Genomic DNA, 13,760 nt, shown 5'->3' with positions numbered 1-13,760 from the left:
TGAAGGACGTACAGTCCTCCTCGTGCCCCTCAGTCTTTTTTTGTAGACGAACAATCCAGTGTCACACCGCTCCAGCGTCAAGCCGAGTATGACCCAGCAGGTGACATACGCCCCCAGCCCTCTCTGAATGGAGACCGGGGTCAGTCCATGGGCAGAGGTGGGCACTTGCCCAGCGTGGCTGCTGTGCCCAGTCAAAACACTCTGCAGATCTGCAGGGGTCATCCATAGCCAAACACCTCCAGGGCCAGAAAATAAACTGCCCCAGCCTACGGGCAGCTGGCGGGGGATAAGGGCAAACACTGACGTAGCAGCAGGGTTTGTGGAGCAGAAATAAATTCATCTGCTGCACGTGTTGTGGGAGAGCCCTCCTTCCCCCAGCCCGGGGGGAACATGCTGCTGGGCACAGAGACCCCCTGTGCACCCTCCTCTGAACGCAGAAACAGTGCCCATCTGGTCTGTACCCGAGAAAAATGTCTGATAAGAGCCTGGCTGCTCGTTATCAGCGCTGTTGTCAGGGAACACGTGTCAGCTCAGGTGGAAGGGATGAAAACATGTGTCTGTAGGCTGGTACAAAGCATCTGGTCAGCTTTGCGGGGTGTGTCTGCCAAGCCCGGTACCTCACAAGGATCTGGTGCTGCTCTGCATGGCATTATCATCGCTGGTGTTTAATCAGATAATTGATGGCTGTTGGTATTGGTTAAATTCTTGAGTGATTCTGTCCACATAGATAATGAAGTGTTTGTAATGATGATGCGGCCCCCTGGGCCGAACAGTAGATTTGTGGATGTGGAGATATTAAATAAGCAGATCATGGTGGGCTTCCTTGGCCTGTTACCCCAGCGTGGTACCACGCAGCTCTTGCTCATCTCCAGTCATTCTCAGTTTCACCGAGATGGGTGTAAACCACGTGCTCAAGAGCCTTAGTTAGGGCAGTCTGCAAGGTTCGACAGGGAGCTTGTACCTGGTGTCACCGGACTCTGCACGGTATTTTAACCCATATGCTGTCTATGGCCCTCAGTTATATTTCAGTGACAATATTAAGCATTAAAAAGATGAGCAGAAAGAAAGGAGACCTTCAAATTTAGTCACTGCCAGAAAATACGAGGCACCACATAGTTGTCATTCTGCAGCAGACAGGGATTATCCACAAACCCTGTACCTCCAAAGGGAAGGATAGTAATAAAGCTGACCCCAGGCGCACTTTGAACTTAGCTACCTCTGATTAATTAAGTTTTTCCTTCCTTGAGCCTGATTTAGTACTTACGCTCAGAATGAAGGATTTAAGTTAAGAAACTGTTGAGAAATTGAAGGGCAGCTCTCATCCCCTCTTTCTCATCTCATCCCCTTCCCTACACATGCACGCACACGTGGGTAGTAGAGGGCTTGGTGTGGCTGCTGAAAAATCAGTCTCCGAAGGCATTCCCATCCCAGAATTCCTGTCATTCCTCCTGTTATTGCACCGCTTTCCCTGTGGATTTTCATTCCTGCCAAGCCTGAAATGTCAGTGGGACATGGCACACACTTGGCTAATACTGGCCATAGGGCAGCGTGGAAGGTTTAATAGCGATCCTGCATTTATATGGAAAGTAGGAGTTTCTGGGCAGCCCTATCATTCATTCATTCGTTTAATGACTGAGCTTTCTGGGATGTTTCAAATCCGCCGGTGGCAGGGCTGAGGCACAGCGCTGCTGTCAGGGACCCAAATTCGGGGAACTTTTCCTCTGCCTCAGACAGCGGGGGCTGGGAATGCGGATGAGACCGTGGCTGGTCCTGTAGCTCCCGGGGCGCGCGATTGCACAACAGTCCTGAAACTTCACAGCCCTCCTGGTTAATAGCGATACTGATTGTAGTACGAGTTCATTAACATGCTGGCATTTACAGCCTTCTGTACGGGCAGGGAGACGTCGAATAAAACATACACCTGTGCAGGTACCACAAAAACACTGGATTTAAAGTTTTTGGTTGCCCTTGCGATGACTTGCCTAGCCCAGAGACAGTGTGGTCTGAGGCAGGACGGTGGGGGAGAGCGTGGACCCCGCACTGCCGGGGCTCCCAGCACCACCGACATCCCGACACCCTGCGGGGCTGGAGCCCTGTGCCGGGAGCGGGGGCTCGGGGCTCCCGGCCCATCTGTGCCACTACCCGTGTCACCTGTGTCAGCGGCTGAGCAGACAGCACCCAGAAATGCCCGTCCTCACCTGGGGGGTGATTGCACAGCCTGTTTCTGGGGGCTGGGCAGGTCCTGCAGCTCATCTCCGTGCCCAGGAGAAGACAGCCGGTGTGGGGGACACGGTGTTTTATAGCCGTGTGACCACTTTGTGACTTCTGGCTGGCGTTTGCAGGCTTGTTTCCACTCTGTAACGTACAGGGCAGTCGTGTGAATCACTGCTGAGACGGACAGACACTGGCTTTGACAAGTCTGTGACGATACGAGTAGCGATAAGGAGAGGTGCAAGTATGAGGCAGAATAGCTCGATTTCTTTTTTTCCTCTGCTTCTTTGGTATTTGGTGACCACGATGCAATTGTTTTGGTTTAGGAGTTTTGTAGAACATAGTTGGGAATGTGTGTTTGCTGCTCCCAACCAATTGAATCTGCTCATGTCCTGGAAAGTCACTCAACCACTACTTTCCTAATTTGATTGCTGCGGTTGGCGTGCTCTGCGCAGCGCTGCCGCTCTGTCCCCATCGATGCTCAAGGATTTAGAGGGGGGATGGTTCTACATGTGCAGTCAGATCTAAAAAAACTTGTCAGAAATGATTCGGCTGATCCCTTAATTAGAATTCTTTACCCCACTTTTTGGAGGAGAAACAATTGTTTAGAGTAATGAGAGAGTATTGTTTTGATTGAAGGATGTACAATAATCTGCCCTGAATCTGCTCTGCTGCATTGTACCGCATTAACTTATTTCTCTATATTTGTTCATATTCAAAGCATAAATAATTTAGCATTTTGTCTCTCTCCGTGAATGTGAGAAGCACGCTTGCTGATTTCAGATCAGATGGAGCAGTGGTGTTTATTACTCTGATGTTGGGGAATGATTGTTGCATATTTAATATCACCATAAATAAAAATCCTGTAGCTGCGTTCCCACTCGTGGGCTCGGCCCGTGGCTCTCTGCTCTCATCTGCAGGACTCAAAGCTTCTGTGTGATGAAGGCGGAGGCTCCGCTTGCCCGCGGCGATTCCGGGCACGAGTGGCAACTGCATTTAGCAGCGTTGCTGGCCTGCCCGGTGCCCACCAGCGTCTCCCCGCAGCCCCCGCGCCCCAACCTGCTCCACCAAAATCCTTTCTCTTGCACAGAAACACTTGGAGACTTACACCGTGCGACAAAGCAAATACCGGAAGTAAAACAAACCTCATTAAAATAAAGTGGCTGGGTGAAAAGGCGAATGTTTAACATACCTTTTAGAAGCATATTTCTTTTCTCCATTTTATCTCACTAATGCCTTTAAAAACTGCCTGGAAGTATTCTGTGGCAATCGCCAAAGTAGCTGGAGTTTTTAGCATTCTTACGATGGGCATCGAACATCTCTGATTTTAGTGACTTTATTTCAAAGTGTGGGGAAAATACTGTGCAGCGGGTGAGTATCTGGGCTGGGTCTATTATTCCTATTTATAATTAAAATTTCTTCAAAGTGCAGCACAAGTATTACAGCATCCTGCAGTAACGTGCCCAGGTGTTCTGCCGCACAGGGGTGGTTTCGCAGTGTTTTGGTCCATTCTCTGCTGTGCACGTATGCAGGATTTTGCTCGGGCGCCTTGCTGAGCTCTGGCTTGTCACCCAGTGCCGTTTTCCATTTTCTCCTCTAAAATTGACTGGCATGGAGAGAAATTCTTGTACATTTTACCTAAGACACTTGCCAGAATAAAGGGAGCGAGGCACTGCTTGGCAATGGTGAAAAGCAAGGGAGAAAGAGAGAGCTTTGTCCATGAGCCGTTTGCAAGCCAAGCCAGTCCCGCTAGGTCACATTCTTGTTCCCTCAGCCTTGGCATGGATCGCCTCTTTTTAATGGAGTCCAGTGTTCCCAGTGTTTCCAAACTCGTTTGAGTGTTTGCAGCAAGCTGGGATGGTCTCCGAGAAACATTTTGTCTGGATCTGATTTCGAGCAAGGCAGCATTGTTGCATTGGAAGCGGGAGCGTCTCCGCGCGGCTCTCCAGCGCTGGGAAGGGGAAGGGGTGGACGTTGCTCCCGCCGCCTGCAAGGCTGAGATCTCTGCGAGGGTCCACCTCGGTGCCTCAGGGTGGATCGGCCACGTGCTTCTCAGGTGGCTCTCCCAGTTGTCCCCACCTGCAGCGCTTGGCTCTGCACCACGGAGCAGTGCCAGCCCCGGGAGTGCTCCCAGTGGGAGCCGAAGCCCCGATGTGCTCCTGGGGCAGCGTGGCTCTGCTCCAGCCACCCCCTCCCGGGGTACAGACAGGGCATCGGTCCTCAGCGCCGACTCTTCCTACTTCAGATTTGCCGCCCTCGCTCCGTGCTCCCTGCTGATGTGGCCACAGCCCAAGTACAGCGTCGCTGGGGTGAGAGAGGCGTGCGGAGGAGGAAAGCCCTCCCGTCCCTTCCTGAGGAGGGACTCCACCGATGCCAGTGATACTGGGCACTGCGAAACAGATGTGGATCAGAAATGGTTCAAACCTCTGCCTTTACTGGAACACAGCCATTGTGCTTGTTTAGTATTCTAAAAGCAGAGCTAATGACTATTTTTATCTCTATTCTCATTTCTCACGTACATATAAAGTCTCTGTTGATGTTTAGCTTGACAAGCCAGGCTGCAGTTACGATGCCAAAAATCTCAAAACTGTCATGGAGTGAGACAAGGATAAAGGAAAAAAACAACTTAGATAAAAGGGCTATGGACTCAGAAATGCTGCATGTGGCACACTTCCCAATCCTCAGAGAGACTTATTAATTTGCATCGTGGAAGTCTTTATGGTGCACAACTCAAGTGGCTTTCTGGCTCCACTTGGGATCTCATTGGGTTGACGAAGGAGCTGCTTTCACACTTCTGCAGTCAAAGGCATTTAACAGCATTTTGGTTTCTTAAAGTGTGTAAGGAAATAAAGTGTATAAGGGATGGTGTAAGGGAAGCCACACGTCAAAGACTGCACTCTGAAACTGCCCATCAACCTAATGCAGGCTTTTCTTTTTATTGCCTTGTTCCAAACAGCCGTGTTCAGCCTCAGATGTAACATTGAGGCCTTTGCTGCACCCTGGGTGCTTTCTGCCGGAGCAGGAGGACGACCAGGGTTTGGCGCTGCCTGACCAACCAACCTCACATCGCAGGCGGGCACTGGAACACGCGTTTGGGTTTCCTCCCCGAGCTTCCGTAGAGCTCGGCTTTCCTTTTGTCGAGACAATTACATTGGTCGTTACTAAAATAAAACCAGAAGGGGAGTAAAATGATTCATCTTTCCAAGCAGCTTTGCTAGTGTCATTAATTCAACAGCAGCAGGAATGTGTCTGCTGAGGAAAACGTGCCTTGTCCAAGGGACTGGACTGCTCCGAAGGCTGCGTCCTCGTTCGCCTGGGAGGGCTCAGACGTAATCCTGTGCTAGTGACAGTGCTTCTGACAAGGACCAAAAATCCGTGTTTGCCCTGGCACCGTCGTCCCTCGGGGTCAGCGGGATCGGGGCGGGCAGAGACGTGAGCCTGGGCTCTCCCTGCTGAACCCCTTGGAGCAGGGTGAAGCCTTCTGCCAGTGAACCGTCATGGGGAGCCTGCGCTGCTGCTGCCAGCCCCGCGAAAACTCTCTGTTCCCGGGGGACTGGGGCTCTAAGCTCTTTATAAAAAACACAAAACTAAACTAAAAAAAAAAACCTTAAACAAAAAATCTAAGTTATTATCCCATCCCATTTGTAAACATGGATGTGTGCATCGAGGGCACTCCAGAGAGAAGGCTCTTGGCAGCTTTTCCGAAGTTGTGCGGATGCCGCCCGGCAGCTGCTGGTGCAGCTGGTTTCTGCAGAGGCGCAGAGGGTGTCACCCGTCCCCCTGCACCGGCGAAGGCTGGCTCGTGTTCTCCTTGCACTACCCTCCGGAATCAGCCAGCCAGATCCTCATCAGTTCTGCATTTCTCAAGCGTCCAAAGAAGTGAAGAAATCGTGGAACATTTTTCTCATGTGGCAATTGTTTTAATTTCTCGGAAATCTGCGTTGTATCAGTACTGTCCCCGTCCCACCCCTTCCATGCCAAATGAGCCCAGCAATTTGAATTGTCGTCCTTGTGCTCTGTAAATGACATATGACTGGAGGTTATGGAGTGACTTAGTCACAGAATGTGCGCGGTTACTCATCAACAGCCAGGGTCCGTTTTGTGTGATTCCTGTTGACAAGCTGATGATTTCCTAGTGGAAAGCCAGCGCTGACACCAGGCATGCGCGCAGCGTCCCGCCGGGGCCGGGAGTGAGTCACGCTCCACGTGGTCACCGCCAGCCAGACCATTCTCCAGCGCGCCCCTGTGTGCTGGGAAACTCGCAGGATTCTACCGGTCGGGAAGATGATGTCAGGGAGCTACAAACACAGTGCAGGCAGAGGGAAGGAGTACTTGGGGGCTGGTAATAGGAAATACAGCGTCTAGTCTCACGGTCTGAAGCCAGTATGGGCTGGGACGGGCTTTTGAGGAGCGCTGGAGAAGTGGCACTGTATGAGGTCCCCCAAGGCTCCAAGCGGCCTCTGCCACCCTGGCTGGCAGCCTGGGCAGGGGACACCCGGCCAGGGATCGGTGGCCGGGCTCCTGGCCAGGCTCCTGGCCGGGGAGGTGGCACAGCTATGGCTGAAAAGAGCTCTCCTTTCACCTGAGCTGGTTTGGGAGCTTCAGCCGAATCACCGGCATCTGGCTGTGCCTGCGTGTCCCGCGATGAGTCCTGCTCTGCCTCCAGCCCTGTCACACAGACATCCGGAGGTGGCTGGGGGTCAGTCCTGTCCTGGGAAGGTGTTACGGTTTGAGAAACCCACAACAATTTATTGTTGTCTAGACAATTATTCTATCAATCACCCCTACCTGGGAAGGGGAATTGGGGGAAAAACAAGGAAACATGAGGATTGAAATAGATTTAATAGGATAAGACTAAATAATTAACAATAATAATACTAAAGAACCAGTATTGATCCCGATACCAATATAAAATACGCGAGCATTATGCTCAACCCATTCTGTCATGGAAGCCGTGTGCTCCCAGCGGGGACAGCCAGTGTGGGACCCTGCGAGCGCGGCGGCTTCGGGAGGAAGGGAAGGGCTCAGGGCCCCGGCACTGGGACAAGGAGTGCTCAGGATGGCAGCCATCAAGGGAGAGAGAGAACTCCTCAGCAAACTTTCTAATTTATATTGAATGTGCTGTTCATGCTATGAAATAACCCTGTTGGCAGCTTGGGTCAAGTGCCTGGGTCTTGCTCCTCCTCATCCTCACACCTGGCAAGCTCGAAAACACTGAGACCAGGTTTCACCTGCACACCAGAGCTGGCTATAAAGTAAATATTTTCACAAATGCAGACACTAGAGTCTCCTAAAAGTGCAGTTTTCCCAAGCATTAGAAGAGAAACTAGTCCTGTGTCGCTCAAACCAGGACAGAAGGAGAGAGGGTACAATCTAGGGCCACACAGCGTGTCCTTTTTAAACGGCTCCGGTTGTTCTATGAGGCCATTTTCGGTCTTAAGGCTTCCTGTGGAGGATGGGTGGCCGCAGTGGGTTACAGCTCGTGTCTGTGACAGTTCAGTGATGGGAAGCGGGAAGTAAGTTGGGACTGGTTGGGCTGGGCTGGACTTTGCTTCATGGTGTTTATAGCGCTGTTGCTCATTCGGGACCTAACCTGCTGCTTTCAGTTTTGATCCCTGGGCTGGTATATAAAGATGTTCAGGCTCTGGCTGGCGAAGCCGGCAGGGAGAAGATGCGGCACAGCGGGCTCCTGCCGCCGGAGGGAGGTGAGTCCTGCTCATCCGCCGGCTCCGGGCTGGGAGATGCCCAGCACTGCCTGCTCGGTGCACACCTGGCCGCGCCACCCGTGATTCCCCTCTGTGGCTTCCGTGCTGCGGGACTGGCCAGTGCAGCCAGGAGTGACGGGCACCTCCAGTGCCCGGCGGGAACCTTCTCCTTCCCCACCCTGGGGATGCTGCAGGACCCGCCTTCCTTTTGGGCAGCACTGGGTTTCTGGTAGCTCGTTTTATCTTTCAAGCCTTCTGTGTTCCCATCTGATGGAGTCTCGGGCAGGAAAAGAGGTGCAGGGAATGGGGAGAGGAGGCAGCAGGGGCTGGGAACAGGCAAAGTGAGGGCGGTGGATGTTGGGGAGGAATTTGCAGAGCTGGACCCCAGAGTTCAGCCTCAGGCTTAGGGCTGTTCTGGCTTAACTCTGCCCTAGCGTTACGCAGTTGTCAGTTCCAGAGAAGCTCGCTGTGCCCCGTTGCCGGCGTGCCCTCCGTGACGGTGCCGGTGAGGGGTGCTGGCACTGGGACGGGTGCCACAGCGCTGTCGGCAGCGCAGCTCCCCAGGCCAGCGTGGCCAGGCTCGGTGACGTCGGCTGGTTTTTATAGGTACTTAAACCTACAAATGTGTCGGCTGCCTCCCCAGGTGCAGTAAGTTCTGATTTACTGATGTACAGCTTGTGTTACCAGAATAAATCAGGCTGCTAACAGCCAGCTGATGGGAGTCCGGCACCTTTGCGACCCCGAGCTGGAGATGTTACCCTGGCTGGGGGGGACCCTGTGGCCCATCGTACTCTGCCCCTTCCCCTCGCCTCATCTCATTTCTCGTTCTCTGCCATAAGCCACGTGTGCCCACCGACACGCACCCCTCCAAAACGGAGTCTGGTTTTAGCTGTGATGGTGTAAATCCAGGGCAGCCTCATCCGCTCGGGGGGAGATTGCAATTTGGTTAATGAGAACATACGCTGGCCCTGTGTATTCCCAGGGATTTGATGGAAGCTTAGCATCTGTCAGGATAAGAAAAAGTGGTTTAGTGGCAGTGGCGTAGAGGCAGCTCAGAGGATGGGCAGAGGGGCAGAGGCGGTGCTGGCTCTTCCCTCTTGAGGGACGGTTTTATATTCCAGCAGAGGGAGAAAAAAATATTTGTGGAAATCAGTGTTTTAAGAAAGTAAATGCAAGAACAAAATCTAAACCCTAACTCTCCCTATCAAAACATTTTGGATTTTCTCAGAAGAAAGTAAAGTAAGAATTTTTGGTTTCTGCTGTGCAGATTTAACCCTTCAGAGCTGGGGAGCCCCAAAGCAAAGCCAGTGACGGCGGGTGGAGAAGGCAAGAGTCGGGAGAGTGTGTAAGGAGTGGAACCCAGGCTAGATATGCAGAAAAAGATGTGTCTGTGCATCTTCGTTTATTTTAACTCTGTTTACATCCACTCAGGCTCTGAGTGCAGCGTGCCTACGTAGTTTTAACTCTTCCTGTGATCAGTGCAGGCTGATGGCCTAAAAGGCAGGTTTACACATTACAAATGGAGTAAAATTGCAGATGAGACGGGCACGCTTCTACCTCAGCGGAGTTAACGGAGGCCACGCCAGGTTGCAGGGAGCTTTGTGGTGACCCCGAATACCTACCGCAAAGGAAAATCCTCCCTGATTCTGTCGGTATAAAAATTCTGCACAACCCAACGATCAGCGTAAAATGCAGCCATTTTTGCAACGAAGATGAGCTGTAGTTTAATTTGGTTAATAACTCGGGCAAGTTAATCCTGTTCAGGCAAGGATCAAACCAGTTTCAGTGCATCTGTGTTAGTGCTTTGCATCTGTCTGAGTAGATTGATCTGAAACATCTCGGTTACAAAAGGAACTTGTTTCTACTGTGCACCTACTGCATCGGGGTTCAACCCTGCCCCTGCTCCTGCCTCCGGTCCCCTCCTGCCGCGTGAGCCCTGGGGTCACCTTGCCCTCGGGAGACACGAGACAAGGATGGAGACGCTCGTGTACCAGACAGGGCAGCTCACAGAGCTCGTCGGGAATCGCCACGTCCCAGCCAGAAGACAGTAAAAAGTGTTTCTGGTCGGAATGATTTACTGGGTCTAAATTCATGTCTCGGAGAGAAAGAAGTAATCAAATGCACAGCAACCCTGTGTAAAAAATACACGGCAAATACCCTGTGTAAAAAAGACAAAGCCCTTTTTTTTCAGGCTGCACTTACTCTAGGTATCACTGTGATACTTTATCAGCTCTCGCTATACAGAGATTTATATGAAATCATTTCTATTCCATTGAAGTAATTTTCAGAGATTAATTTTTTAGGGTATTAGCATTGATTCCTGAGTGCACGTGCCCTCCTCCTCCCGCCAGCAGTCTATATCCAGGGAGAGCGGCATTGTCTGAGTTGGAGGAAAGCTCACTGGCCCTAATTTATTGAAAAAATTAATTTCAGGTTTAAAATGGGACTGTCATTTATGAACCCTATTCAATCTGTTCTTCAATCCTGACTCTTCCCTCTGACCTTTTCCATATCTTAAATCCTCTGGGCTGTACACTGTGTTCATTAGTTAAACTTTGAGAAGGGAGCAGCAGGTGCGGGTTGTGGATAAGGACTGCACGCAAGCTTGGCTCTGTGCTTATCCGTGTACCCCGAGCAGGCAGCGGCTGGAATTTAATTTAGGGCAGTGCCAGAATTTGGACTTTTTAAGAGTTTTTCACAGTTTGTAAGTTTTAATAACAATTTTTACATCCGCTCTGGAAGTAGCTGCCCCTGGCATTGCGTGAAGTACGCAGTAATGATACTTGCACTTTAAAATGTGAGCTGGAGAAACGACGCGGTGCATCAGTGCACTGGTATTGCCCAGTTTAATTCCTGGTCAGGGAGTCTGGAATGGCAAGAGCCAGCCTGGGCAGAGAGGGGTCCCCGGGGCTGACCGGGCTCGGTGGGAGCTGCACCGCACGCTGCTCGGGGGAGAACAGGAGGGTCATCCTGCAAACGGGTTATCAGCCCAAGTCAGAAAGGAGATACGGAGAGACCAGTAAAAGAAAGTGCGGTGATTTTTCCTGCCTGTATGTTGGTGGAGTAGATGCTGTCAAGCTTTCCGGTGCCGATGGCTTTTCCCAAGGTCCCGTCCTGTCAGGCATCGCTGCACGGACCCTGCAGACAGACACGTCTCACTGCTCGGGGATTTGGGGATGTTCTTAGTATGGATGTGGCAGTTTGTGGAGGCACTGTGGTCCCTGTGGCAGTGTCACTGATTTCTGTCAGTAGCTGGCTGCGGAGAGCACCCCGGAAGGGAAGGCTCCGGGCTGCGGGGAGAAGGGGGCTGGTGGCTACCCCAGGCCTGCGGGACAAGCCCAGGGACTGGGCTAAGGGGCCGGCAGCCTGCACCCGCTCCGGCACCGGCGCTGCCTTCAGCATTCCTTAGAGCTTTCCGAGTTCCCTTTGTCCCTGATTTCCCTTGTCAGTGTACGCTCCGAGGCTGTGTACAAGAGTGCAAAAATACTCGGTGTCTTCCAAGGGCCGGGGTCTCCTGTAACGTGCCGGCGGCAGAGGAGAGCAGGGACAGGGCCTGCGCTCCTGGGATGGATCGCCTGCAGTTACAGCTCCGAAAGCCATAGAAAAATCACTGACTTCATCGGTGTGAATCTCTCATGCCATCTGAAAAAAAAGTTCCCACGAGAAGGATGAGCTTTATATCCCTAAAAGACACTAAAATCTATCTGGCTGGCAGGCAGATAGCAATAGGAAGAAATTAGCTTTATATCCTGGTGCCATCTCTGGATAAAATACACACAATCAAAACAAACTTTGAAACACTTTGAGCTTTCCTTCCCTTCTTTTTTATTTAATGAAGAGTTCAGCAGCAGCAAAAGAACATCTTCCTAACTTTATTCTGATTATAAACTTTTCATTGATCGGATGGGGTTTTTTTAGGATCATTTTGTTTAAGAACATCATTCAGTCTCTGAAGTCAGTTATTACCTATTAAACTGAAGCTATTATATATGCCAATATTGTTAGACAGAAGGACAAATCACAATTAAAATGTAGTTCATATGCTAAAACATGTATTTGTGTTTGTCAGGCTCAAAGTCATGTGCCGTTGGTAGCCCTGTGTAGTTTAGATTTGAAATTCAAAACTTGACTCCTGCAAATGCTTCTTGGCTCCAATTGTCGTAGCATGTTAAGTAGTGTCTCTGAAGCGAGACTAATAGCCCAAAATTATATTGAATGTTTGCAGGAACGGGACCTCACAAAAAGGTTTATAAAAATCTGCTGCTAATAGCAATGTTACGTTTTAAATAAAACCTCCAGAAAAGCTGAGTGGCATCTCAGTAAAGACAGGTTTCCTGTTGATCGGGATTACATTCCTAGAGGAAAGTCTAATGCTTGTTCAGGAGAGCAGAAAAGTGAAGCTAATTACAAGCAGAAAGAGAAATTGGCTGGTCCAGATCCACTGTCTCGCCGCTCTGAAATATGGAGTAAAAGGCAGCATTAGTCAGAGGTTAAATATTCCTCCAGTGTAAATACTATTTGATACGGTGCCTGATTTTTCAGAAGTGGTAGATGTCAATTCTGCTACGTTGCTGCCGCTCGGCTTTTGTGAACGTCGAGCCCATTTTAATAAAGCGGGTGGAGAAATCTTTCCACAATCTCTTAGTGTAATCTGGCCGTTGTTCCTCCACTCCAAAGGCCTGGCTCATTTTTGTGCCCTTCAGCTTCGGGTTACCCTTTTGCTGCAACGGAACGGAAGGACCAAACAAACACACACGACCGCAGTCAAGGTTACGGGCTGCGGAGCTGCTGTTCTCGGGCGCTCGGAGGCTACTCCATGAATCTGCGGGTTGATGCAGGAACGTGGCCGGTCCCGAGAGTCCATTTAACGGTGCCTGTGGTGAAATCCGCATGTTGCGTGGCGGTGCCGTAGGTTGTAGTGCGTGCCTTGAAGAGTTTTTCAGAAAAGCCCCACAGTAATGACTATGCCCACCCCAACGCTTGAGCAGCATCCCAGTAACAGCCAGCCAGTTGTGCGGTGACACGTCTTTGCATGTTAATTATGCTGAAATATGGGATTGTTTGACCTTTCTAAAATAAGTGCTTTTTAGGACATTGACAGGCATTTTTATTTTATCTGTAAATTTGGAATAAATCTGGTCCTTTCCACTGCGAACTCTTCCAGTTTAGTAGGGAATTTGGATTTTCGCAGTGATAGGCAGCATGGTCGTAAAGCGCTGGCTTCACAGCCAACAAAAAGTGAGAGATACTTGGGTTTAATAGCTCGAAAAGGTAAACAGCGGGAGCTGGGAAAGGTCACTGCCCAGAGGGCTGGGGCAGAGCCGTGCCTGGCCACCCTCCCCGTCCAGCCCAGGAACCGGAGTCAGCCCGGCCCAGCTGGGACCACGGGAGAAAAAGTGACGCAAGAAAGAGGACTACAGATAGTACAAATAATAATGGCTGAGCCCGACTGCGGATGGAAAAATTACTCTAATAACCCACTGAAGGTGCTATTTGATCTGCCCTCTGACGAAGCACAGTGGCTTTCCCTTCACAAGTGCCGTTTCTGAGACAGTGGGTGGGTGGGTGCTGGGATCCCGTGAGGTGCAAATGTGAAGAAGGGGTAGGGGTGACGTACAGTGCCCCGGGGATGATGCCGGCGCTGGCAACGGCAGTAGTAGCTCTGACCCTGCTGTACACCTGTGTATCAGCCTCCCAACGGAGCCGCCCTGGGGAGAACAGCAGTCTGCAGGGAAAAAACCTTCTGCGGATGAGGAATGAGGTACAAGCTTGCTTCAAGGAAGCTGGGATAAACCTTGGCTTGGAATAAAATTAGCTGAGATTTTGACATACAGACTTCTTTTT

The 13,760-nt window shown here is 50.9% G+C and overlaps 1 protein-coding gene across 9 annotated transcripts in view; it reads left to right on the top strand.

Moving 5' to 3' along the window:
• Window positions 1-13,760, top strand: part of DAB2IP (DAB2 interacting protein) — a 202,109-nt gene that overhangs the window by 134,479 nt on the left and 53,870 nt on the right. The gene's annotated exons all lie outside the window — the stretch shown is intronic.

The sequence above is a fragment of the Larus michahellis genome, chromosome 15 (assembly GCF_964199755.1).
Source record: "Larus michahellis chromosome 15, bLarMic1.1, whole genome shotgun sequence".
Classification (NCBI taxonomy): Eukaryota; Metazoa; Chordata; class Aves; order Charadriiformes; family Laridae; genus Larus; species Larus michahellis.
The sequence above is the reverse complement of the archived record's forward strand: the minus strand, read 5'-3'. Positions and strand labels throughout refer to the sequence as shown.